This window comes from Pararge aegeria, chromosome 7 (assembly GCF_905163445.1).
Source record: "Pararge aegeria chromosome 7, ilParAegt1.1, whole genome shotgun sequence".
Taxonomy (NCBI): domain Eukaryota; kingdom Metazoa; phylum Arthropoda; class Insecta; order Lepidoptera; family Nymphalidae; genus Pararge; species Pararge aegeria.
In genome coordinates, this window is record NC_053186.1 from 6,485,280 (window position 1) to 6,510,328 (window position 25,049).

At 34.5% G+C, this 25,049-nt stretch overlaps 1 protein-coding gene across 3 annotated transcripts in view; it reads left to right on the top strand.

Moving 5' to 3' along the window:
• Positions 1–554: 554 nt before the first annotated feature.
• Positions 555–25,049, top strand: part of LOC120625059 (proteoglycan 4-like) — a 61,198-nt gene continuing 36,703 nt past the window's right edge. Inside the window, exons 1-2 of one of the 3 annotated variants that reach the window (XM_039891969.1) lie at positions 555–713; positions 22,757–22,879. The gene's annotated coding sequence lies outside the window, so the exon portion shown is untranslated. Of the gene's footprint in view, positions 714–19,542; positions 19,603–22,756; positions 22,880–25,049 lie in introns of those variants that run through there. The other 2 variants (XM_039891968.1, XM_039891970.1) reach the window with 2 other exon arrangements.

Sequence of the window (25,049 nt, forward strand, 5' to 3'; positions counted from 1 at the left end):
GGATACGTTTTACACCGGGAAAACAAAAAGTTCTTGCAGGATTAAAAAAAAAAAAAACAAAAAGAACGCGGCTGAAGTAGAAAGCAACATACATAATACGATATAAATAAGCATATTGTTCGGATAGCAACACACATCATCATCATCATATCAACCCATTGCCGGCCAACTACAGGGTCTCCTCCCACAATGAGAAGACGTTAAGGCCGTAGTCCGTCACGGTGGCCCAGTGCGGATTGGTGGACTCCACACGCTTTCGAGAGCATTATGGAAAACTCTCAGGCATACAGGTTTCCTCACGATGTTTTCCTTAATTGTAGTAAGTGAAACTATAATGCTTAAAAGGCACATAACTTACAAAAGTAAGAGGTGCCTGCTGGGATTCGAAATCAAAACTCGAAGTGAAGTCAAAGTCCTACCCACTGAGCTATCATCGCTTCAAAAGGGTAGTAAAAGCTAAATTACTTTTAAAGTAACCAGTATAAGCAAGACCTTATTCCTGTCAAGTTACGCCAAGCAATGGCCGCGAAGCCTAGCCAGTCGCGTCGAAACCTTCGCGGATTCTCGTTCATTACCCGCGAGTTACAGAAAAAAACTTTGGTATTAAACCTTGTCGATTATAAAAAAGTGACATAATCTGTGCCGTGTTGACTTTTTCGTATGATTTCGTGTCAGACAGTTTTAGTGCATTCAAAGACATATACCTTTTTACGGTATGTAATTATTTATTGGAGTTTACATAATTAATTTTTATTATGTAATTTAAAAAAAAATATATTATACAGTTTAAGTTTTAATTATACATCGTAGTGTATAATTAAAATTATAAGATCTTTTAAATGTGTACACTTTTCTAACTAACATCTAACGCTTATGTCATCAACATCATTCATACATACTTATTTTAAATGCGAAAGTATAGTCTGTTAGTTTGTTACTGTTTCGCAGGTATACCGCTGAACAGATAATGATGAAATTTAGTAAAATTGTAGGTTATAAATATACTTATTCCTGTAGGAAAACATTTTAGTTTGTTTAACTATTCGGTAAATGAGATACGTTTAAATTATAATTATTTGCCTCTTTGGTCTAGTCGTTAGTATATTCGACTATGGCTAACGAAATCTGGAATTCGTTTCGAAGATCTGGGTGTTAGGAATTGGGGTTTTCTGACAAAAAATGATCGATACAAGCCCGCAGTCAGATAATTAGTCTTGTACAACTCTGGCCTTGAAGAGAACGTGAAACCTTTGCTCCTGTCAACAAACTATAGTGTCACTGACTGGCACTGGACTGATTGACAGGAGCTGCCACCAAAAAAAAAATGTTCAATGGCGTATGGTACTCAATTTTACCTACCTACGGATATTGATATGCGATCGATCGCGAAACCGCGGCAATTGATTTATATATACTAGCTGTTCGCTGTCCGCGTACAGAGTTTGCCAAGTTTTGCACCATAAAAACTTCTAATTCTATGACCCTCCGCATTGCATCGCCCTCCAGTAACCGGGATATCCAATAAAAAAAAAGACTGCTATTTCCAGAAATTATCGCGTATAAACATTAATCAAAGTTATGTTTGTTTTTTTTAAATATCAATATTAGCCTAGTAGGTACAGTAAGGATGATTATAACGGGTAACAGGCAGACATAAATACAGCGAAGACAAAGTCGTGGGTAACTACAGGTTATAAATAAAACATTGGTACCTACCATATAACTTTGTATAGTCACGTAAGGTTTTTCGTAACTCTTTTATTTTGGAGATGCAGTTATCACTACATACTTAAACCTGTCTTTGCATTTGGGTCACCGGTCTCGATTGTTTATGGTTACTTCAAAAATACCTGTGTAAGTAAGTATTTGTATTGTGTTTTATTTGTTTGGGACAAGCACACAGAAATTGTTGTTATTCCTGATTGTGCATAATGGTGAGTATCATACCGCCCTGCTAAGAAGAAAAACATAAATTGGATATGTTTTAAATTGAGGGTAATACATCGCCAAAATGGCCTCCAACAGAAGCCGATGGAGACAGTTTATCAAGTTGAGATCTCACCAGGAACACGATCTTCAGTGATGAAGGAACGACCAGAGAGAGGTATCTCTCATCATAATCACCATCACCTCAAACGATTGATGTCCACTGCTGGACATAGTTTGTTTGTACTTTTATAGGGAGTTCAAAAATCCTGAACCGCTTGATTCCAAAGGCTCGTTGATTTGTCGCCCAACGCTGCGTTTACCACTGAGATTATTTAATAAAATCGTATTTCCCAAAATAAACTAGTTTGTATTTTAAAACAGTGAAAACCGCGTTCTCCGTTATTAATATGGTGGTATATTATATGTGCAACCGTTCATCTTTATATAAATAGTAGGTATATAGATAATATATTATATTACATTACAATTAGATTGTTTAACCAAACATTTTTACGGCATAATTATTCATTGTAAAGTCAACATCTCTTGAGGATGCTCCGAGAGGGTTAAAGATCTGTTTAGTGTGGAGTATTGAAGAAATTATAAATTACACTATACAGATTCTCCGACTTTTCGTGGAGCATAGCATATTAAGCTTAATTTTCATAATTTTTCATAAGGTTCAAAATTACAATATTTGGCTACTTTCTTTTTTATTTTGTTACGTCACTATTCAGGGAAATGCGGAAATATAATAAAATTGCCAGACTACCTAGCATGGTTCTGTAAGCGGTATGGCTTCCCAAATAATTTATCTTCATGGAAGTTACAGAAGCCAAAGTCTAGCATAAGTTATAAAAAAAAAATCGAGAACAATCGTGACACAAACCTTTATCTCTATGAAAAACCTTAACATAGGTGAAATGGTGGTGAACAGTTAATCTATAATAAATACTTATACACAATATAAGGTACAAACTTTATCCGTGCTTGGCATTTATTCTAGAATATTCGGTCGCCATTTTTATCATAGGCATTAGTTATTCATGCTTCTTATAAGCATTTAATCGCGTGTTCGACTTCCTACTTTAAATATGAATGCCAAAGTTTAAATATACCATTTATCTTTAGCTAGATATAAAAGTTAAACAGATTAAAAGTCAAATCAAAGATTTTTAATAGCAGACATAGGTAAGCGACGATTCTGTATTGCGTTTGGGAACAAATATAAAACGGAAGAAATCAAAAAGAAAATTATCTAAACAAATGAATAAAATAAGTTTAATATTCAAATGCAAAAAGCAGCTTTTCCTAAATTCATATAATAGTTTTTTTTTTGTATTTTATTATAACAAGTAAAATTTGTTGTGTGCTTCTTTATCTGTTTTTTTTCGGGCTTGTCTTTGAAACGGCCGGCAGGACCATTTTGTCTAGATTTTTGGACGTAGAGGATTACACAGGAAGTTAACATATGCTATAACTTTTTAACGGAAATCCCTCCCTTAAAAATATCCCTTGTCAGTTTCGGACGAAACACTTTTCATCCCATTCTATAAATAAATAAATATACTACGACAATACAAACACCGCCATCTAGCCCCAAAGTAGCGTAGCTTGTTTTATGGGTGCTAAGATGACTGATGAATTTATATATTTTTTAATGAATAATATAGATAAATACTTCTAAAATACATGTTAACACCCACCACACTAAAAACATTCCTGTTCATCACACAAAAACCCACTATAGGTACATACGTCTTATTATTGCCTACTCCGGTTAGCCGATACAATAAAGTCAAAGTCAAAGTCAAAAATATCTTTATTCAAGTAGGCCCATAGGTGGCACTTTTGATGCGTACATAAAAATTACACGGTAGTATAATAAATGGGGACATAGTATATTCTGTTTTCAGTGGCGTGCACAGGGTTTTTGACCAGGGTATGCATAAAGAAGGAAGATGCCATAAAATGGAAAAATCCTTCGCATTTGTGAGTTATAATTTTTTTTAGGGTAGGCAGAGCTTTTATGCATTTATGAAGTGCACGCCACTGTCTGTTTTGTAATGTGTATATTGTATGTTGGTAGGAGTTGATATAGTGACCATAATGTTGCATGAATTTTAATTTATTTGTAAAAGTTATTTTTACATATTTTTCGATATTTTTACGACCTCCCTGGCGCAGCGGTGAGCGCTGTGAAATTAAGTAGGAAGTCCCGGGTTCGATTCCCGGTACAGTCAATTTGGGAATTTATTATTTCTGAATTTTCTCTTGTCTGGTCGGGTGGGAGGCTTTGGCCGTGGCTAGTCACCACCCTACCGACAAAGACGTGCCGCTAAGCGATTTAGTGTTCCGGTGCGATGTTGCGTAGACACCTATTAAGGGTATGACTAGGAACCATACTCCCTAACAGGTTAGCCAAGTTTAGGTGAGATTGCAGTCAAGGGCTTACTTGCAGTGGAATAAAAAAAAACGTTATAAGTAACAACAAACGTGTACTCCATAACTGTATAAACACCATCATAAAACAGGTGGTTTACGAGGCGACTCAGGTTGTATAACGTAAAACGGGCAGCATCGAACGCTTTGCTACTACTGCCATCTATTCCGATCAGCAACCCGTTTGACCATGCTGATTATGGGCAAACCCTCCCGTCAGAACTCTTGAAGAGGCATTTAATCCAGTAGTTGACCTATAAGCTATTGAGGGTGCGTTTTGAAGTACTATTTATGAATTCAAATCTGATGAAGTCGCTTGCACTGTTGCACAAAAAGCTTAATATAAGCATATAAAAGTTATGTTTCTATTTCATCATCATCATCAGCTCCCAGCTACTCGCCTGATGTCATCTGTCCACCTCGTTTGGGGCCGACGAGGTGGACAGCAGTACAGTACGCTGCGTTTACCGGTGAGGGGTCGCCATTCCAGCACCTTAAGACCCCAACGTCCATTGCCACTTCAGCTTCGCGACTCGCTGAGCTATGTCGATAACTCTAGTTCTTCTACGGATCTCCTCTGATTTGATCATTTAGAGATACTCCTAACATAGCTCTCTCCATCGCCCGCTGAGTGAATCTGAACCTTCTTATGAGGCTCATAGTTAGCGACGATGTCTCTGATCCATAAGTCATCACTGGCAACACGCACTGTTCGAAGACTTTAGTCTTAAGGCACTGGGGGATTTTGGACGAGAAGAGTCACGTTGTCACTATTTATCTTCTATATATATACAAGGCAAAGGTGACTGACTGACTTAATGACTGATCTATCAACACAGCTTTGACCACTTGACTGATCGGGCTGAAATTTTGCACACAGATTGTTATTACAATGAGGGCGCCCGCTAAGGAAGGGTTTCTGAAAATTTCAATACTAAGAGGGTTAATTAGGGGATGAAAGTTTGTATAAAATCCTTCATTTATCAATTTATTTTTCTAGTTAATTCCATGAAACATTCATTTTAGGATTTCCATTTAAAATAAAGAAATACGTGTTTCACAAAAGTTCCAACTCCAAAGGCATCAAATAGGGGATGAAAATTTATATGAAAGTTTTTGATTTTTGAAGTAATTTACTTTCGTATTTTTCTATTAGCAGTTGGACATTTTTTTTAAAACCTTTGAAGTTAAAATTTATTAAATCTGACTTAATGTGAGCGAAGCCGCGGGCAAAAGCTAGTTTAAATATATTGAGTTTGTAATCGTTTTTCCTTAATTTTAATTTATACAAATCAACAAAATGATTCCATTAAAAAACCGCGTCAGTAAGTAAGTAATTACTTTATTAATGCTATTTCGCAATCGCTGCACGAATTAGCAAATTGCCGCAAAACTGAACTTGCGACATGTCTGCTAACGGCCATTAGGGTTTCATTAAAAGTTAATTCAAATTTGCTTAAGCTAAATTTGCTTTAATTAAAAATTGCTAAGTACCTTACTTTCGTTTAGCCGTGAGAATTTGTATCAAATAATACAATAAATAACTACCGACCACTAGGCATAGGACTAATGGGGATTAGTCCTATGTCTAGTGGTCGACACGTTCAACTACCTGTCCTGTATTCGATTCCCGGGTCGTGTCAATGACAGGTAGGTAGTGGGTTTTTCAGTAAAGGAAATCTCAGTAATAACCCACGGGGTTAAAAAATTTAATTTGTGCATCACCGTGCGTCAGAGAACACGTGAAACATGTTTTTTTTTTAAACATATAGACAAGTACTTGACTGCAATCACACCTGATGATAAGCGATGAAGCAACCTAAGATGGGGCGTGCTTGCCTAGAAGATGCCTATTTATTCTTGAAGGCATCCAGATTATAGGTATCGGGGAAGACGGAAGGGCATTGAAATGAAAAATGAAAATACACTTTATTGTACACCTAACAGAAATTAAATTATAAACAAAAACAACACAATAAAACACAGGTACAATGGGCGGCCTTATCGCTAAAAAGCGATCTCTGCCAGGCAACCCAAAAAAGGAAAGGGTAAAAAAATACACAGACTTAAGGGTTAGGTTTGTACATAAGAGCAGAGCAGTTACCAAATTAAAAACAAATATATATATATCATACAAAGTACAAGTCTACAACACAAAGAAAAGTGACTCAAAAGCAAAAAAAAAAAATAACAAACTAGGGTGGCATAAAATGGTTTTAAGGAGTCTCCTGAAAATCGGTAGTGACTGCGCGCGCCTTATATGAAAGGGGAGAGAGTTCCATAGCCGAGCAGCTTCAACTGAAAAGGATTTAGAATAGAAAGAAGTACTATGGGAAGGAACGGCATTCCAGGCCGTTGCGGCGCGTTTCAGAAAGGAAGAAGCGTAACGCTCCGTAAGTGTTGATGTTATTCCAACAACGTAACGGTGCAGATTCTTTCGGTGCCTCGCAGTTCGATGGTAGAAAGGAGATGGTTTATCAATAACAAATAATAATATTCAAAGCCCGCTTACCTGCATTAGAGCAGTGGGGTGGGAGAGGAGGTCTGTGCCAAGTATAGATTAATGGGACGTCACCAGGAGTTGTCTTTGGGCCGCCAGAGTCTATACAAGAATGAAGTGTATTTAAAAAAAAAAAAAATTACATTTTATCAAAATACCAACTTTTACAATGTCATGAATATTGGATTTAAATCAAATATCATAAAACCAAAATGCTAATCAATTTAATAAAATATCTGACACATAAAAAAATATTTTTATTCAAAGTTATTTACCCCATTTACAAAATTACTGTATCATATTCTACAAAAAACCGTACAAAGAGCACGTTTTAATATGTGAGTTTTCGTATAACCTTGTTGTCATAAAAAATAATCTATTACAAAGTCGACTCTACAGTTTATACAAAAATGTAATAAGTCAACAAAAAAAGTGCATTTAGCATTTTAAAAGATTACATAACTCCTTTAGGAGTGGACAAAAATGATATAAATCAATCAATTATTCATATCTTTAGTATTTAATTACCATTATACAAAAACCCCTTGTTTGACACAACTAAATAGTGTAGCTAGACCAAACTATACTGGTACTATTAAGTCATCTACCAACCGTCCAAATAGACCTAGACTTGAAAGTGAACGCAACGAGTTCATAGCTCAACTTATATTGGCCGTGTGTATTTTATACTTTCACTAAAATCAAAGGCCGTTTGCTATATGCTGTGTGCCGCTAAGTAAATAACTTAACGCCATATTTACTTGGAAAAAAATTGGAGTGAGAACAGTAGAAAATTGTTTTCATTTATTAACCTTTTTGTGGTATAAGTACCTACCTTTTTAGTACATATTATCACTATTATTATAGGGAGGATTTAGGTACAAGGTTAGATAAGGATAGATGTAGAGAGAGATAAGAAATTAGATAGGAAGAATATATTTGATAGAAGCAGGTGACACTTTGCGGAATTCCATGATATACAATGGACATGAAGCTTTATTTGCTATACTCCGCAAAAAGGAGGAGTAGGAGTGTAGCAAATTTAGCTTAATGTTCATTGTATAGATAAGGTTAGGTGGGATACCTGGGGAACTAAAGTAATGGCTTTTCTCTTCTTGCTTAAGACATGTAGGCTCAACTTGGCTCAAAAAGTCCAATATCTTATTTTTCCAATCTCCCATGTGCGTATTGGTATATGATGATGCGGTCTAACACGGTAGCGGCAGTGGCTTGCATAGAGAGTATGCACATGGTATGCAGATGATATAATCTCCAGTATGAGTTATAAATACTTGAGGATAGGCTTATTACAACTCTTACAATGCCTATCCTTAAGTGTTTTATAACTGGTACTTGAGATTTTCTTTATATTCTCTCATTAAGACAATGTTCCTAAACGTGAGCTAGTAATTTTGCCCTTAGTTCTCGTACAAAAACATAAAAAGGTCGCCACATGAAGGATCCGTCCACACCTCCTCCATCCGACCTTCAATCGGTCGCTGCGATCAATCGATATGTCTCGTTTGCAACGGGTCGTGGCTTTACAGAAAGCTAGTCCAAATAACATGTGTATGTAGCTTGCAGCAGCTTTTACGTATATACGTTACGTTTGCAGCTGAGATACCCTTTAAGGCTTGCATGCCTTTATTTTGCAGTTATGAAGTTTAATACTACTAGAACGCTGAAAACGCTCCGCGTCCGGCTGTCACAACATTATCTTTTAGTATTTGTTAGGCTAACTCTTCACGCATAATTCAATATAAGCATAGTTTAACAGCAAAAAAAAAACATAAAAATATTAAGAGTGAACTGTAAATTAAAATGAGTCGTTCCGTGGACCATTGGACCATCGAAGTCCTAGATTGGAGACCGCGAACAAGCAAACATAGTGTTCGACGGGCGTCGATGCACGCTGGATAGATGACATTAAGAGTCTAGGGATGGTAAATTAAAAATAAAATATATTAGACTCTGTGTATCTACTTTTGTATCATAACAAACAAAAAACAAACATAAAAATATTACAGTAAAGTTTTCACAACTCTCTATAACATAAACGATCACAACGCTACAAAGAAGAAAGAGATATCGTCAAAAGAGAATTAAAAATATAATGAACTCCAAAAGGATGCCAGTTGAGTGCTTGAAAAATGCATGACAAATCATATTGAATCGGAATAAAGCGATAAAAGTTTGTCGAAATAAATTGTCAGTTGATATTAACTGATAAGTTTAAATACTGAAACGTTAACCCAATAACCAATATCGCAAGCCGCCCTTGAGACCGGTGGTCGATTACGTAGCGGTTTCCAAACGGGTTACGCAAGAGTCTTACGTAAATGGGTACAGCCAATCTGTGAGTTCGACGGTAGCGACTGGCGCCGAGCACAGGGAGCCAACTGACAACTGTCAGGTGGGAAGTGTCAAAATTGTGTGACAGACCTCATCAAGTTCTTTGGGATTGTAATAATCACATAACGCATTGAAAAAATCAGAGCAAGACTCGCACTCTGGGGGTTCCGTCGCTTGAAAGGAAACGTATATATATATTTACGGCGTTTTAAAGATAATTTTTCCTATTAATATATATATAATTTTATATAAAAATTACAATTACATTAAAAAAATCATTTTGTTTATTAATTAATTTTTAAAGCTAAATAAAATAATCAAAAAAGTACCTAAAAACCAATTTAAAGATTGTAGATCACCGAAAAGAACAATACAGTTCTTATTTTCTAGCCAATGAAAGGGATAATTTGAAAACACGTAAACCTGAAACAGTTTGTTTTGAAGTCGATTTCAAAACAAAATATCGTCTGTCACAAAATTGTTTGCGGTTTGGCGCAAATAAAAATGTGTTGTAAGTATTTCTTATGATCTTGATTGAAAGCAATCAACCAAACAAAATTATGCTTTGATGACATGACCAGATAAAGCTGAGTTTATTTTCTAATAATACTTTGATGAAACGTCTTTTTTTTTGTTACTAACCGAAGGAAAATAGAGTCTTCATTGCTTTGTACTTTATTTCGAGTATAAAAATCTTCTGCATCATCACCATCATCCTATTATTGTCCTACAGCAGGGCACAGGCCTCCTCTTCCCACCTTTATCACATATTAGTGATAAGAAGCTGATTCTGATGTACCTACTTATACTCAAAACTCTAAGCTAACTTGACGGATCTAAAAGTAGCGCTGTTTTCACAATGTTTCCCATCGGAAAATATTGCAATTTTATAAGACGCATCAATTTCGTTTAGTTTAAAGATTTACCTGTAATGTAAATTGGCGCCTTTATTTATATCTTCTCCTTCTTTATCGTAACACTCTTGTCAGACTGTTATGATAAAAAAGAAGAAGATATAAATTATAAGATACTACAAAGTTACGACAAATGTAACAACACCACTTCTCCCTATTTGCATACAATATGGTACATTCATGGAAGGGACCACCCACTGCAGACTTGGTTTAGTCTGTCCATCGCATGGGTGACCTACCGCGTGCTCTAGTGCCTTCTACCTTATCCTGCACAACAAGACATTATATGAAGTCGTTTTATCTCCAGGAGACGCGTACAAAGAATTTCAGTATGTGGCTGTGCACTAGAATTGATAATATGTTTCTTGATATCGAATTCTTGGAAAATGAACACGTTAGTGCATAATTCAAACAATGAGACTTCAAGCGCACGCCTACAAACATCTCTGGAGCATAATTTTTAAATATAATGAGGTTAATTCACAGTGTTAAATCTTACAGTCAACGTAAGTAAAATTGCGGGATACTTAGAGATGTTAAAATACAAAATCGTCTCGTGCCGCTATTAATATATATCAACTTCATGACAACTCGAGTGATCGATTACAAAAGTTTGTAAACAGAGCTGTCGATTGACAAACACTTGACTTTCAACATTGTATGCTCGGCTGGCTATCAGAGGCATACCTACCATGCCGACAAATCGAAACCTAATCACAAACAAATCTATTAATAGTGGATATTTTTTTACTTTACCACGTGGTCTTCGTTCGAAAGGTACCAAGTACAGTCAGTTGGAGTAGGCTTTTATAATATGGTTCACGAACGACCATTTTGGACATTCCGGTGCATTCATTACAACATGGTTACGGTTAAGCGGTGAGAATTCATCAAATGCATAAATTGTCTCCACAAGACAAACTTTATAATATAATGATCGTTTGGTTGTTAAATGTTGCTGTTGGAAAAGAACAACCCCTAAGTTTCTTGTCAGCTTTTTCTCAGTACAGTCTGTCTTCCGAATCTGGTCTCTAAAAACGGAGAGACTTCCCATTTTAAAAGTGATTATTAAAAAGACTACTAGAATTATACAAATTTTGAATATAAATTTTACATATGAATTCTAGAACTCAAAACACTGTATGTGGCAGTAAACACTGATGGCAGAAGGGAATTTCACAGCTTATCGGTTCGCTTAAGAAAAGTGGTCATAAAACGTTTCGTTAGAACTGATTGAATGCCAATGATATGGCTACGAATGCCATTTCTCATGACGTCAAGACGAGGTAGAAAGATATGAAGTTCTTGAGCATACTCACCAAAGTATATCTTGTAAAAAACGGTCAACAGGCAAGATAGCGCCAATGCTGTAAACTGACTAAGTTGTCTGTTTCGCTAGGAACTCCTCGTTGATGATTATTTCAGCGCGGCGATGTACCGAGTCTAGATAAATCATCCTTGTAGCCCACTTTTTCCCCTGAAAAACTATAAAATAACAGAATTCTTGCCCCAAATTGTTTTGACGCCGTCTATTAGCAACAAAAACCTTTATTTAATTGTGAATTAAACTCGACCAGCGCCGAAACGGTGCGACTTTCACTCTTACGCAAAAGTAAAGCAACAGAGGTACCTGCGGAATGCTAAATAAGTTACAAATCTAATATAGCCATTGCTTACTGATCAGCGGTGGGCTTAGACTGACTTTCTTAGTCGTTTAACTAACTTATGGGTCGACACTTCAGCATGTTGGGACACTAACAACCATCGTACCTCTGAGCTATATCTTAAACAGCCATTGCTTATTAATCAAACGTAAGTTAGTTACTTAACTTACGTTTGAGATTCTAGGTAATTTTTAGGATATCGCACCTTTATTTATTTATTTATTTATATTGTTTATATGTACACTACTCAGCACAACAAAAAAAAAAGAATAAACACATTAAGAATGAAGCAGGATACAAAAGACGGCCTTCTCGCTAAGTAGCGATCTCTGCCAGGCAAACCTTAGTATTAGGCAAAACGATTAGGTGGTGGACACTGTTTAGAACATACAAACGAATAACTACAGACTAATACATAAACCAGACTACACAAATACAACAAAAATATTATGGGAAAAAAGGTACCGTTGTAGGATCTCTTTATTTTCCGACTTTCTGTCTGTCAAGATTTTTTTTCTGAAGAACGCGTGGAGGTAACAAGTTATCAAATACTCAGGTCAGAAATAAATCGACCTTCTAAATTAACGCAATCAAAAGATACGGACGGATAAATAGATTAAGAATTTACTTCCATTGTCACTTGTCACTTTGTCAGTTTGTACATCACAATTGTATCTCTAAAACGATCTGATACTCTATCATCTATTGTGAACTTTCATCACATTGTTGTTTGTTTTATTAATAACTGGGAAATAATTAAAGAAAAGTAATTTTTATTGTAGCATGTTTTATTTTTTTATATAAACTGTAATAGAAACATAATATATTAATTAAATTATATTAACTTTTAAAATACTTTATACTGTTAACTAATTACCTTATATAATTATATTTATTTCACTATCGGGTTTAAATAAAAGAGGTTTTAAATTGTATTATTTATTTTGTATGTATGTTACGCGGTATCACAACCAACTGTAAAAAATATTTTTGAACGAGTAGGTACTACATTAAGGGTACTGCTATATATTTCCATGTAAGTAAGAAATCGGGAGGTGACGGTTCCACACTAACCGAAATATTTTGTCATCTGCTCGCTGCAATAGAATAATGTCTGTGTACAGATCAGAAGTTTATTCTATAGCCCAGGGGCAGTGGCGTGCACGGAGTTTCTTACCAGGGTAGGCATACAGCGGGCAAATTGCGTAAAACGGCAAAAATCCTCCTCCTATACGAGTTATATATCAATTTTAGGGTAGGCAGTGATATTGTGCATGTATGAAGTGCACGCCACTACCCAGGGGTTCCGAACCTTATTAAGCCAGCGGCGCACTTATAAGTTAAGAAATTTGTCACAGCGCCCGCGCCCTCACCTAGCTAGTTAATATAGATACTTAGGTAGCTACTTAGGTATTTAGTTAGGCAGATACTCGCAAAAAGAAACAAACTCATTATGAAAGTAATAAGACCATAATAAATAATTAATTCTAATTATAACAAAGAATTAAGAAAAATTATACTACCCCAACGATCGTTGATCTTGGTGATCACACAAACTTTCAAAGTGTGGGGACAAGCTGTGACACCGCTGCACAAAAACTATTAAAAAATGATTTAACATGATTTTTTTGAAGTATCTACCTATTGAACTCCTTCTATAGCCAGATACTTACGCTTACGTAGATACGCCTCGCAGTTTCCCTCTGTACTTTCTAAGGCGCCCGAGGGCGCCACGATGCCTAAGTTGGGAATCCCTGCTTTAGGACATTTTGACTATAGAAAAGGCTGCAGTAAACTATTTGCACGACCTATATTCAACTTGGTGTAACGTAACAACTTTTAGATGGATGTGCATGTGTTATGTATGTGTGTGTTCGTGTGCGTATTTTGGTGTGTATGTCTCAGGACTCAAATATGAAGAAAATTTATATTTAAATAGTAAATGTTACTACTAAAACTTCGAACTACTATGCTTTCAACAACCCTGAATCACTTAGTGGCACGTCTTCGTAGGTAGGGTGGTAACTACAGCGAAAGCCTGCCACATGAATATTGAAATCAACTACCACTATATAGAGAAGCCGTCCGAATTTCATCCGAACATAGAAGCGTAAGCCATCAAACACAACGGGTAGAATAAAATTACCATAATAAATATGAAAGTCATAAACACATCTTAAACAAAGTAATTATTTACACTTAAGATAAAAGTAATTAACAATAAACTTCACTGAGTAACTTGTTTTGCAATCACTTTTAACCAGTAGGGTCTCAAAAACCAAATGTAGTTGCTGATCTGTGTAAATCCTACTAAAATTATAAATTTTGAATTTTTTAAGGATTTAGGGATGTTTGTTACTCTATCAAACTAAAACCATTCAAAGGAATAAAAATTCACCGCGCCTCTAGTTTTATAAGTTATGTGTGTTTTAAGCAATTAAAATATCACTTGCTTTAACTGTCAACGAAAATATCGTGAGGAAATCTGCATGCCAAGGAGTCCACCAATCCACACTGGGTCAGCGTGGTGTACTACAGCCTTACCCTTTCTCATTGTAGGAGTAGACCCGTGCCGTGCAGGGAGGGAGAGAGAGAGAGAGAGATTGATACTTACAAACCTATAGCATAGGTTTGTAAGTATAGACCGACAGCTCTGCTCCAATGCGAGTTAGTTGGCTTTAACGATTATTATACCAAGCTATAACACCAAAACGTGCTCTCCAATGTATTTCAGAAAGATTTCATTTAAGTTTTAGTGATTTCCAATCTCTAGGCTGACTACTGAGAATTTTAATAGAATAACCAAATGTTACGGTTGTTTTATAAAGTTTGTTTTTCCTATAAACCATTCTTAGTATTAGACTTCAACGCGCCTGGAGCTACTCTATATATTTCTTTTAAGAAATAATCCAAAATGAGATTCAAACAACATTTATTATTGCGTTCAGAGACTAAAATAAGTTGTTTTTGACTAAATTTCTCAATAAATGGTTATCCACTATACACCATTTAGTGAAAAAATCTCGAAAAAAAATTGCTTTACCTAAATGCATCAATTGTCTTTCTGAGCTGTTTATTAGAAGTTGGGGATAAAATAAAAATAATAATCACAGATTATTTTGATTCTTTTAATTTAATCAAGAAATGTGGAAATTCAAAAATGCATCGAACGGCCACGAAGCATTTTATTTGATTAAATAAAATGCTACGCTCTTTATGCCTCAGATAACGGGCTTTTTGACTGACTTATTTTTAACTCGTTTTAAGTTCATTTACGTGACGCAGCATAAGAGAATCATATTTTATACCACTAAATCTAATGTCTTCTAAGAATAATTCTTAAAATCTTGCCAATCAGCTATAGAGTAGCGCGGTGGGCTAAAGTTTGTTATAAATCCCTCTCTATTAAACTGTCATTAATAGGACAATGTGGTATAAAAAATAAAGTATACAACTCAAACAGGCGTGGTAAACTCTTATATAATTATTCGTATTAGTATAACAAACTGTCCGTCTGTGCGTCGTATAGAAAGTGGTCTGCTCTGCCGAGCACGGCTGTGGCGTTGTCACGCGAACCAATTAAGTTTGTATGCATCTCCGAGCGTTACCCTTGAGCGTTTTAGCTGGCTAGTAAGATAGGCCATTCCTTGCGAAACTTCGTTCTATCACCAACAACCCATTGCCGGCCCACTATAGGATACCGGTCTCCTATCGGAATGATAATGGTTATGAGCACCATTCAAGACGTAGAGAAAAATTCTGACCAAGTGCGGCTGAAAATTTAGCAATTAATAAGAATTATTATCATGAAAAATGCTAATCCCCTTTCTTTTTGCCAAATAATTTGACAGTTGTTGTAAATGAAGTCTATAACAAGTAGATTTTGGAACCGTTTAAAACCACCAATCAGGATAGAAGCCGGCGTTTCTTCGCAAACCACCAATCAGGACAGAAGCCGGCGTTACTTCGCAAACCACCAATCAGGACACAAGCCGGCGTTACTTCGCAAACCACCAATCAGGACAGAAGCCGGCGTTACTTCGCGGAATTTCATGATATATTATGAAAATTAAGCTTAATTTGCTATACTCCGCGAAAAGTAGTCGAATCTGTATGTACTAATTTATAATTTCATCAAACTTTATACTCCACACCAAACAGATCTTCGACAATGTACCCTCTACAAACTTGCATCCTCGGGAGATGTTGACTTTACATTATGTGGCTTAATTTCCATATTACCAACAAACTTTGTGTTTTTTTACGCCATTGATTGTCTGGAAGAGATCGCTATGAAGCGTTATGGCCGCCACATTGTAAACGCTGGTTTCTATTGCTTTTCTGTTTTATTTAATTTTTGTGGTGTATAATAATAGAATATTCATTTAAAATTTGCCGCTATTTAGATATCTGATACTAAGATTTGCTTCACTTCGGTGAAACTCCATTCCATCGCTATAAAGTAAATATTTTATATGTATATCATGTTTATGAGTGTAAATCAGAGTCAGTAAGACATGCATTTGTAATTTAGAATCTCTGCCCGCTTTCTTTCTTATAATATATTACAGGTATTTTACAGGCTTATTAGTTTTCCAAACTCATATTAAACGTTAATTCATAATTCATCATTTGATGAAACTAAATAACCAATAAACTCAAACAATTTAAGTATTATTTTTTTGATAAAGAATTCTGATACTTATCTAAACTGTTTTAGTCTCCATCTTAGGCTGCATCGCCACTTACCATCAGGTGTGATTGCAGTCAAGCGCTAGTTTATAAATTTAAAAAAGATACAACTTTTGTGAAACTTACCAGGATTACATACGTACTTAGGAGACCCTATGGTATATCCTTTCTTTGACCAAATTGTGTTGCAATACATATCTTATTTTTCGAAAGCTAACCTTAAAATTCATCCATTTACCGACTTAGGTCAAAGTTGCTTAAATTGCTCAATCGACTGATCTGCACTATCGTAACTAGGCCACATCTAGCATATCACACTAGATTGAGAAATAACAGGTTTTAGAAATTAGTTATCAACTCACTAGGCTATTCAACTGGTAACCTGCCAATCTACATTGGTTTATGAAAACCTGTTTAGTAATTAACTAATACTTATGATGAAAATTAGCTACTAAAATATAACATACCAGTACTGTTTCACCCGCGTTAAAAAAAATAGATCTAACCTTAATTAATTAATTATACTTAATATTGATTTATATAACTTTGATCATATATTTAAGTAATAATACATATAGATGGAAATAATAATTACAAACTAAAATTAATATTTATAATAAATATAAGCCGCCTAACTGTTCACTTATGGGCATGGTACCCAAAATGCTGGCGCTATTACCCCTTTGTATAGCTATACAAAGGGGTAATAGCGCCAAGTCTAGCTAGACTTAGCCGTTGGGCTAAATAAGCGCCAGCTCTTGGGTCACCAGACGAAAGGACAAATTTTTGTGACACTATGTTAATAAAATTTTTCGTGTCCGAAGACCATGGCCCTAAAGTCTCAAACGCAAGCGCTGCAAAAACGTAGGCATTACAAATAACGTAGTATTTACGGCGCTTAAGCATTTGAGCAGATTCGGCAGCTGCTGCCGCTTTTTGGGACGTACTCGGCAAGTGAGAAGCTGCCAACGTATCAACGCAGGTCGCATCCCACACCAGTCGCAACTTTGATTTACTTATTTATTTCAATTTGTATATTATGGAAGAGCAGGGCCGCCTGCCACAAGTGCTAGTAGTTATACTAGCAACTTACTGGGATGACCCGAATTCAATGTATTATTTTGCTGTACATAACGAAATAAATATATATATTTTTTTTTTTAATTACAAGACTATTAATTTTTAATTCGAGCATAAACAATTCAGGTTTCTTGACTGATCAAAGCGAGGTTTCATTGTTTACTTGGTGAAAAATCATTTTCTTAACATAATCGAAAATCATGTTAATGTATGGTCTCAATTCGAAAAGGATGAAAAGTTAAAAATAATTTTCGTACAAGATTTTTTATTTCTTTTTTTTTTAACCTAAGCGGTGAAAATGGGGTTGGGGAATTGAATGACCGGCATGTTTTTCAAACATTAAAATCTGCAGGTAATCTAAAGATATTTTGTTTTAAAACAACCCTTAATAGAAGGGGTGGAAGTGTTTATAGGAAACCAACAACGTGAAACATCAAACCGTCATGAAATTCTGAACGGTTGAAGTAGCGGCCACCACGGGTTATCGCACAAATAAAAGTTGACAGCATATCAAATTACTGACTGATTACACATATTTCTAGGATGTCTGTGTATCGAAGCCTGACCTATTAACATACAAACAAAAATAATTGTGTCGTGTTTGGAAATAGTTTCCTACTTTTGCGTATGAATTATGTTTTTTACGACTTCCTGTTAATATATAGTTCCTTAGTCAAACGGAACCCAGTTACATAAGTTCCTTTTATATGCACGCAGAGTTTGAAGCGCCAGAAAAGCGACCAATTAGAGACAGGCTATTTTTGAAGCGCAATTATATTTTTTTTTTTTAATTTGAAGGGTATTAAGACTTTTTAATCGGTGCATTAAGAAACACCCTGCCAATACAGTTCGTTTGTGTATCTTAGTTGGTATAGCAAGGTTTCAAATAAAAGTAGCAGGCAACCCAATCGGAGCTGGTCGCATTTATGTTAATTCTGGTTTCTTGCCTTCGCAACTGCATTGTCCAACGCACGCAATAGTATAGTGCGTCCTTGGCTTTATGGATGCATGGGACAGTCTTACAAGTCAAACATAAACTTGTCCGTTTAAGACAGACTTTTAAAGACAACTATATTCAAACAAAATTCCGTGAGAAGAAGAGTAATTCCGTGCCAAAGACCACCTTATCCCATGCAATTAAGTTTTTATCACATTGATCGGATAATGTGCTCTTTCGTGTCTCTTTCTCTTTAAGTTTTTCCTAATCGTCTTTTTCCCTGTTAAATACAGTGAACAAAACAAAAAGAAAAACGTTTAAACCCATTTTAAAGTACCCGCAAGACACATGCGGACTTCAATTCATGTTTATAAAAAATACAATGTAAAGTGCTATTTCCTCTCTTTCTCTCTGTTATATTATGTTATATCTTTTTTCTATCTTATGTCACGAAGCTTTAAAGCTGATCAAGTACCTATAGCCAAACAAAACCTTATTAAAATATAAAACTTAAATTGATGGTCAATATTTCATCAATAAAGGCCCAAAACCCAAAAGGCCTCTTCCGACTAGAGTGTTTACCAGTAATCACCGAGCTAGGCAATCGGTTTGGTAGTCCCAGTGTATGGTAGTATGGCACCGTATTGTACCTTAGTCACCTCAAACGACACCCGCGGGAAAAAGAGGTGTGGTGACAATTGTATTCTGATCTGCCGTCGCCACACGGCAACTTAGTTTGTCTAAGTACTTCAAGTATAAAATTAATTTTGTGTTTATAAATAGTTCTTTTTCTTTATGAATTTTGTCAAGCATATGATTAATCCATGTTTTTAAACTGTCTTGTAGGACCTTTTTTATATATGTGACATTAATATATCCCGCGGAAACAAATTAATGAAGATTGAATCGCAATCTTAAACCTACAATTTATATTTACTATATACGTACTTGCAATTCCCACTCCTTTCATTTCCTCATGGTCACCCTTTCCCCCCCTACTTCAACATTACAAGACTTGGCTAGTGCAAGCCGGGCGGTTTGAAAGTGTAGTTCACAGTAACTTAGTGTGAAATAGTGAAATAGTGATTTAAGGTATTTATTTGTTTGAGTTTTTTGAGTTTTTGGTGTTCTTTATTTCGTTTTGGATGCAGATAAATAGGTTTTTAGGCGTTTGTTTTGATTTGTGGATACAGTTATTAAAATAGATTTTTTTGTGCCGTTTATATTTTATATTACATAGAAATAAAAAGAAAATGTTATTTTAATATTCATTTAAAACTTTACTGACTTTATAATAGTTTTTGAGATGTGATAGACGATTTCTCGTTGTTTCATATAATTTATAAAAAAATTATGATTTTTTTGTTTTTCTCGTAACATCTAAAAATATATAAACATATTTTTACACCAAAAATCTATGAAAATCATTGAGTATTTTTATATTTGTATTGTGATATTTCTATTTCTTGAACTATTCGATTTCTTGCGTGACTTCATTTTATTATTGATTTGACACACAACTTCTTCAACAGCCGCAGCCAGTAAATTTAATTCTACTCTATAGTTTACCTATTTTAGGTTTTATTTAAATTTTGTATAATATACACATATTTTGGAATCAAAATTCATTAAAATTAAGCAGGAAAGCGTCGTTGTATCATTTGTTTTAAATGTTGGGATAAAAAGTATCCTATGTCTGTCTCTATGAGTTACCAGTTGGCCTACTTATGTAACAAAGTTGATTCTTTTAAATTCGCTGAAACAATATATATTCCGGGATACATGTATCTTATGTTATTTATATAACTAAAAATATAATATTTAATTATATTTTATTATTTAACTTAACGCTTCTTATTTATAAAGGCATAGGCCATCACAGCACAGCTATTTAAAGCGTAGCATTTTAAAACAGTATTTTTTTGGATTTTTCACTTTAGTATTTTTTGAGGTCTCGTTTTTTTTTGTCACGGCAAAGTTTGGATGCAAATGCATTTTTAGTATTTTAAACTGTTTTTGAGTTGTGACAGTATTATTTCAGGTTGTGACATTATTGAGTTGTATTGGTAAATACTTGTTATACCTAGTTAATTTGTGTAACTTGTATTATGGGTAAATAAATACCACCAAAAACGTTAAACATATACCTAAGTACTTATTAGTATTTTGCAATTATAAAATCCGTTTAATCATCAGATAAATAATAAATACTTTACGTCAATACTCACATAGTATTATTAATATTATAGGTATATATTAATAATCAGTATGTGTTTATCATATTGCGTTTAAGTTTATAAATTTTATATGTATATAGGTATATATGCATATATGGATGTATATTTATATGCACCATCTACCTCTATTCTTGATGGATAGTGGGTTGGTTGCCTGGAAGAGATCGCTATGTAGCGATGAGGCCGCCAAATTGTATACTTTGTATAACAATTTTATTTACAATTTTTCCTGTATTTTCATGTGGTGTACAATAAAAGTGTATTAATTTATTCATTCATAGTATAGATATTTTATATAGATATAGGTATATAGATAGCTAGTAAATATTAAATATTTTACTCTATAATGTAACATCGGCAATAGCGCTCGAGCCACGACTCGACTACGCGACGTTGCCGAATCACATGAATCCACAGTGTACTCGTAATTTTACTTGATAGAAGTAACATGATATTAATAATAAATTAATACTAAAGATGTTAGTTGTTATAATAGGAACTTCAAGGCCGAAAGCTTTCTGATATTTTTTATTTAACCCTGTAAATTTAATCGGTAGCAGTTACTATGTGATCGAAAAAACGGTAAAAAATAAACAAACGGACAAACCTTCGCATTTATAATATTAGTATGGAAGATTTAAATAAAGATTTGTAATTTGTATGGACCTACCTGTCCCACTAGTCAATAAATAAAAGTTAATATCTAGTGCAAAAGCGAAGAGAATGTCGCTCGAAGGCTCCAGGCTTACCTTTTACGGATCTATAGTTTATTATTCATTTCCCTACACGTATGCTTGCTTAAGAATACGTATGTTAAGAGTACGCTAGCCGTTTGCTGGAAGCACGGGTGGACAACGTCAATTTCCTGATTCCGGGCAGAATCTGATGATTTTTTATGCTAAAACTCAAACAGGCCTTGGCATGACTTGTTATTTTAGATTATTTTTGTAGTTGTAGAGCTTTTTGTGACAGAGCTCTTGCGGAGATGTACTATCGCGGTGCCTATTTCTGCCGCTAAGCAGCATTGTTGCAATGCTGTGTTCCGGTCTGTAGGGCGTGGTGGCCGGTGTAATTACAGGCACATGAAAATTTATATTTAGAGATGCCTAGATTAAAATTTGGATAAAAATAGACCTTAACATGGGCAAAGCCACCGAAAAAATCTAGTAACACACTAAAATATGTTACATTTTTATTATTTGTATGAATTTAAATTATCAACATAATTGCAATACCTACATCCTATGTTTTTAATAATAGACTGACATTTAGGATTCTTGTTATATTTCAGTAGATTAATTGCCCAATATTTCAAGTCGGTTAGACAGGTTTCAACGATTTCTAATTACTTATTGAAATTTTATAACAAGTTCTGCTATATTTTTCCTCGGTTTCGTAATATATTTATAATTAGACGATACCCGTGACATATTCCGCATTCCCATTCCTATAGTATATTGAAGCCTCTTAAGGAAAACCTCCTTGCTTATAAAGTATGCCTATATGACATTGTATTTTTTAGAATTTCGCATTGTCGTCCACTTAAGTTAGTAAAGTAGTTGGTTAGCCAACTAGGTCTTGTTGAATTGGTGATGTGTTATCTAATTCAAAAGTAGGAATCTGCCTGTATAGGTCCCAACAAAATTGATTCAGCCGTTCTTTAGATTAAACTGGACCAACAAAACAAAAGATAGATTTAAAACTTATGCTTACGTCAAGTGATTGCATAAAGTGATCATTATAATTTGAACTTATTAATAGGTCGTTATTTTAAAACGAATCGAAATGACTTAAATTAGATGTGTTTTACATTTCATTTTCTATTACAGACTAAACCAAACAAAAACTTATAGATGCAAGAAATCGAAAAGCAAAATACTAGTTTCTTGACAACGATTCTGAAATTTTTCAAAGACTTTTTATATTTATATCTAAAGCTCGTTTTATATGCTATAGTAATCTATATTATATTCTACTACTACGACTACTATTTGGGTTAATGATTTTAGTTTTCTAGAGACAATTATGTGATGTGAAAGTGTGAACTAAGTGAAATTTTAAATGAACTGAATTTTGGATATTATCGTGTATTTTTTTGGACATTTTAGCTGAGATACTGGAAAGGAGAATTGGTAAGTGTTTTTAAATTTTTTAATATTTTATAGAACTAAGAAAGTGTTAGTAAATAATCAAATATGTATGTAAACTTTAAATTCGGTTCCAATAATCAATATGAATTCCGATAAACTCGTTTTGTTAACCACGTTGAACATATCCGCATTGTTTATCAAACATAGTTAAAAAGTGACTACTACGAGTGTAGATTGCTTATAATGTCTGGAACTGATGCCATAACGCGTTTTATGAAGTACAGAGAATCCATTCCTATTCTACCCCTAATCTTCTTTGTAATTGAGAAAAGAAAAGGCGTACTTTTTAACCGGATTCACTAGAAACTAATGGCCAGCGTACCCTTATGGTGCCAGTGGCCATCTATCACCTGTTCATATACACTCATATTTTATAATCCTAATTCTGATTACAAGAAGAGCAAAAAATTAGTGCGAAAAGAGAATTCGAAAATGAGGAGGTGCTTTGTTCGACTTTGTACTTTTATGTCTTGTTCACCGGTTTCTCCGTCAATTTAGACCAATTAAAAAAACATATTTGTATGTTTTTACATCATGCGTCCTGCATTTGCTTATTTTGAGATGCACATTCGATAGAGGATGGTCACGTTGCCCAGCAAACTGCTTCTCTTTTTTTGAGGAAACACATAGTGCCTATTTCAATCCCTGCACGCTTCATTTCCTTATGAAAGTCTCACCAAGATCGCTCCAGCTGTTGCAAAGATCAGCTCGGACACCGGGTTTACAGATGAATTTTATGTGTATGTTTGGGTTTTGCCGTCTAATAATAAAAAAGCAGTCATATCACAGGCGAAACATTGTATTTAATTTATCTGTCTTGATTAGGATTTGGAGAACTTGAGATATGAGTTTAGATAAAGGAGTGTATGGAATCTGCACACGAGTAGCGTTGTGGATTTATTCTCTAAACCTCTGTCTCCTATGAGAGTTTAGACCTTTACCCAGCAGTTGGTCATTATGCACAAAGGTAATCTGCCATGCTAATGCAAAAGGTGACTTTAACATTTTGCTAAATATGAGATAGATTACAGACTCATATAATTGTAAGAAAAGCCTCTTTTAAGCTTAAGCTCTATGCATTATCGTCAAGCACACATAATCAACATGTCTGATTTCTAGGCCACCGATTTTATTATATATTATATATAACATATTATAAATACATTTAATTTATGAATATTATTTAACACCGAATTAGTTAACATCAATAAAATATGATACAATAATATTAATACCTCGCGTAAACCAGTTACTGTGTAAAACATATATAAATTAATTTGTCATGTTTTTTTATAAACTAGCTTTTTCTTTGCTCATGTTAAATTCGATTCTTATATTAAAATTTCAAACCTCTATTTTGACTCCTCTGATGAGGAATGTATATTTTTTTCTTAGCTGGCGCCTTCGTTATAATAGTTATCTGTAAGCCAAATTTCAGCTTTATGCCTCCAGTGAATTGAGTTGTGCGTTGTTGATTAGTCAGTTAGTCACCTTTTTAACTGACGTCAAAGAAGACGGAGGTTCTCAATTCCTCTGCATCTTGAATATACATATTCAGTTTCAATAAAACTCGTAAAGTAGTTAATGATTGAGTTCCAATACAAGATTTTAGCACGATGTTGAAAAGCGTTTATCCTTCCTTAAAAATTGGGCTAACTAATGCAAAAGTGATCTTTCATAAACGAAAAACTAATTAATTATCATATTAATGTGAAAATGATCCTGTTCGGTTTTTCCCAATACTCGCCGCAACCTTCACATTTATGAAAACAGGGCTACATATAACCCCTAAAGGGTTAATCCCTTAATAGGTCTTAAGAGATTTTACGAAACTCCAATTTTTAAAGTCTAACTTTAACAAAACGAAAAATGGCATTTAGATTTATAATAAAACTAGCTGACCCGCGGAACTTCGTCTGCGTCAAATCGGTTATTATTTGTTTTAATATCTCAAAAAAACGAAGAACCTTTGCAGCGCCAACTACCGGGTCCAGTTTTGTTACCAAACTATATAATACGCGGCCGAGCGTCCCTCTGAATATTTCTTGCTTTTAGCATTTTTATACCCGTCGTAACTTCTAAACATAGGTCTAATTTAAATAATTTAAAGAGGAATTTGCAGGTACTTAATCAAATTTAATTATAAAACTAT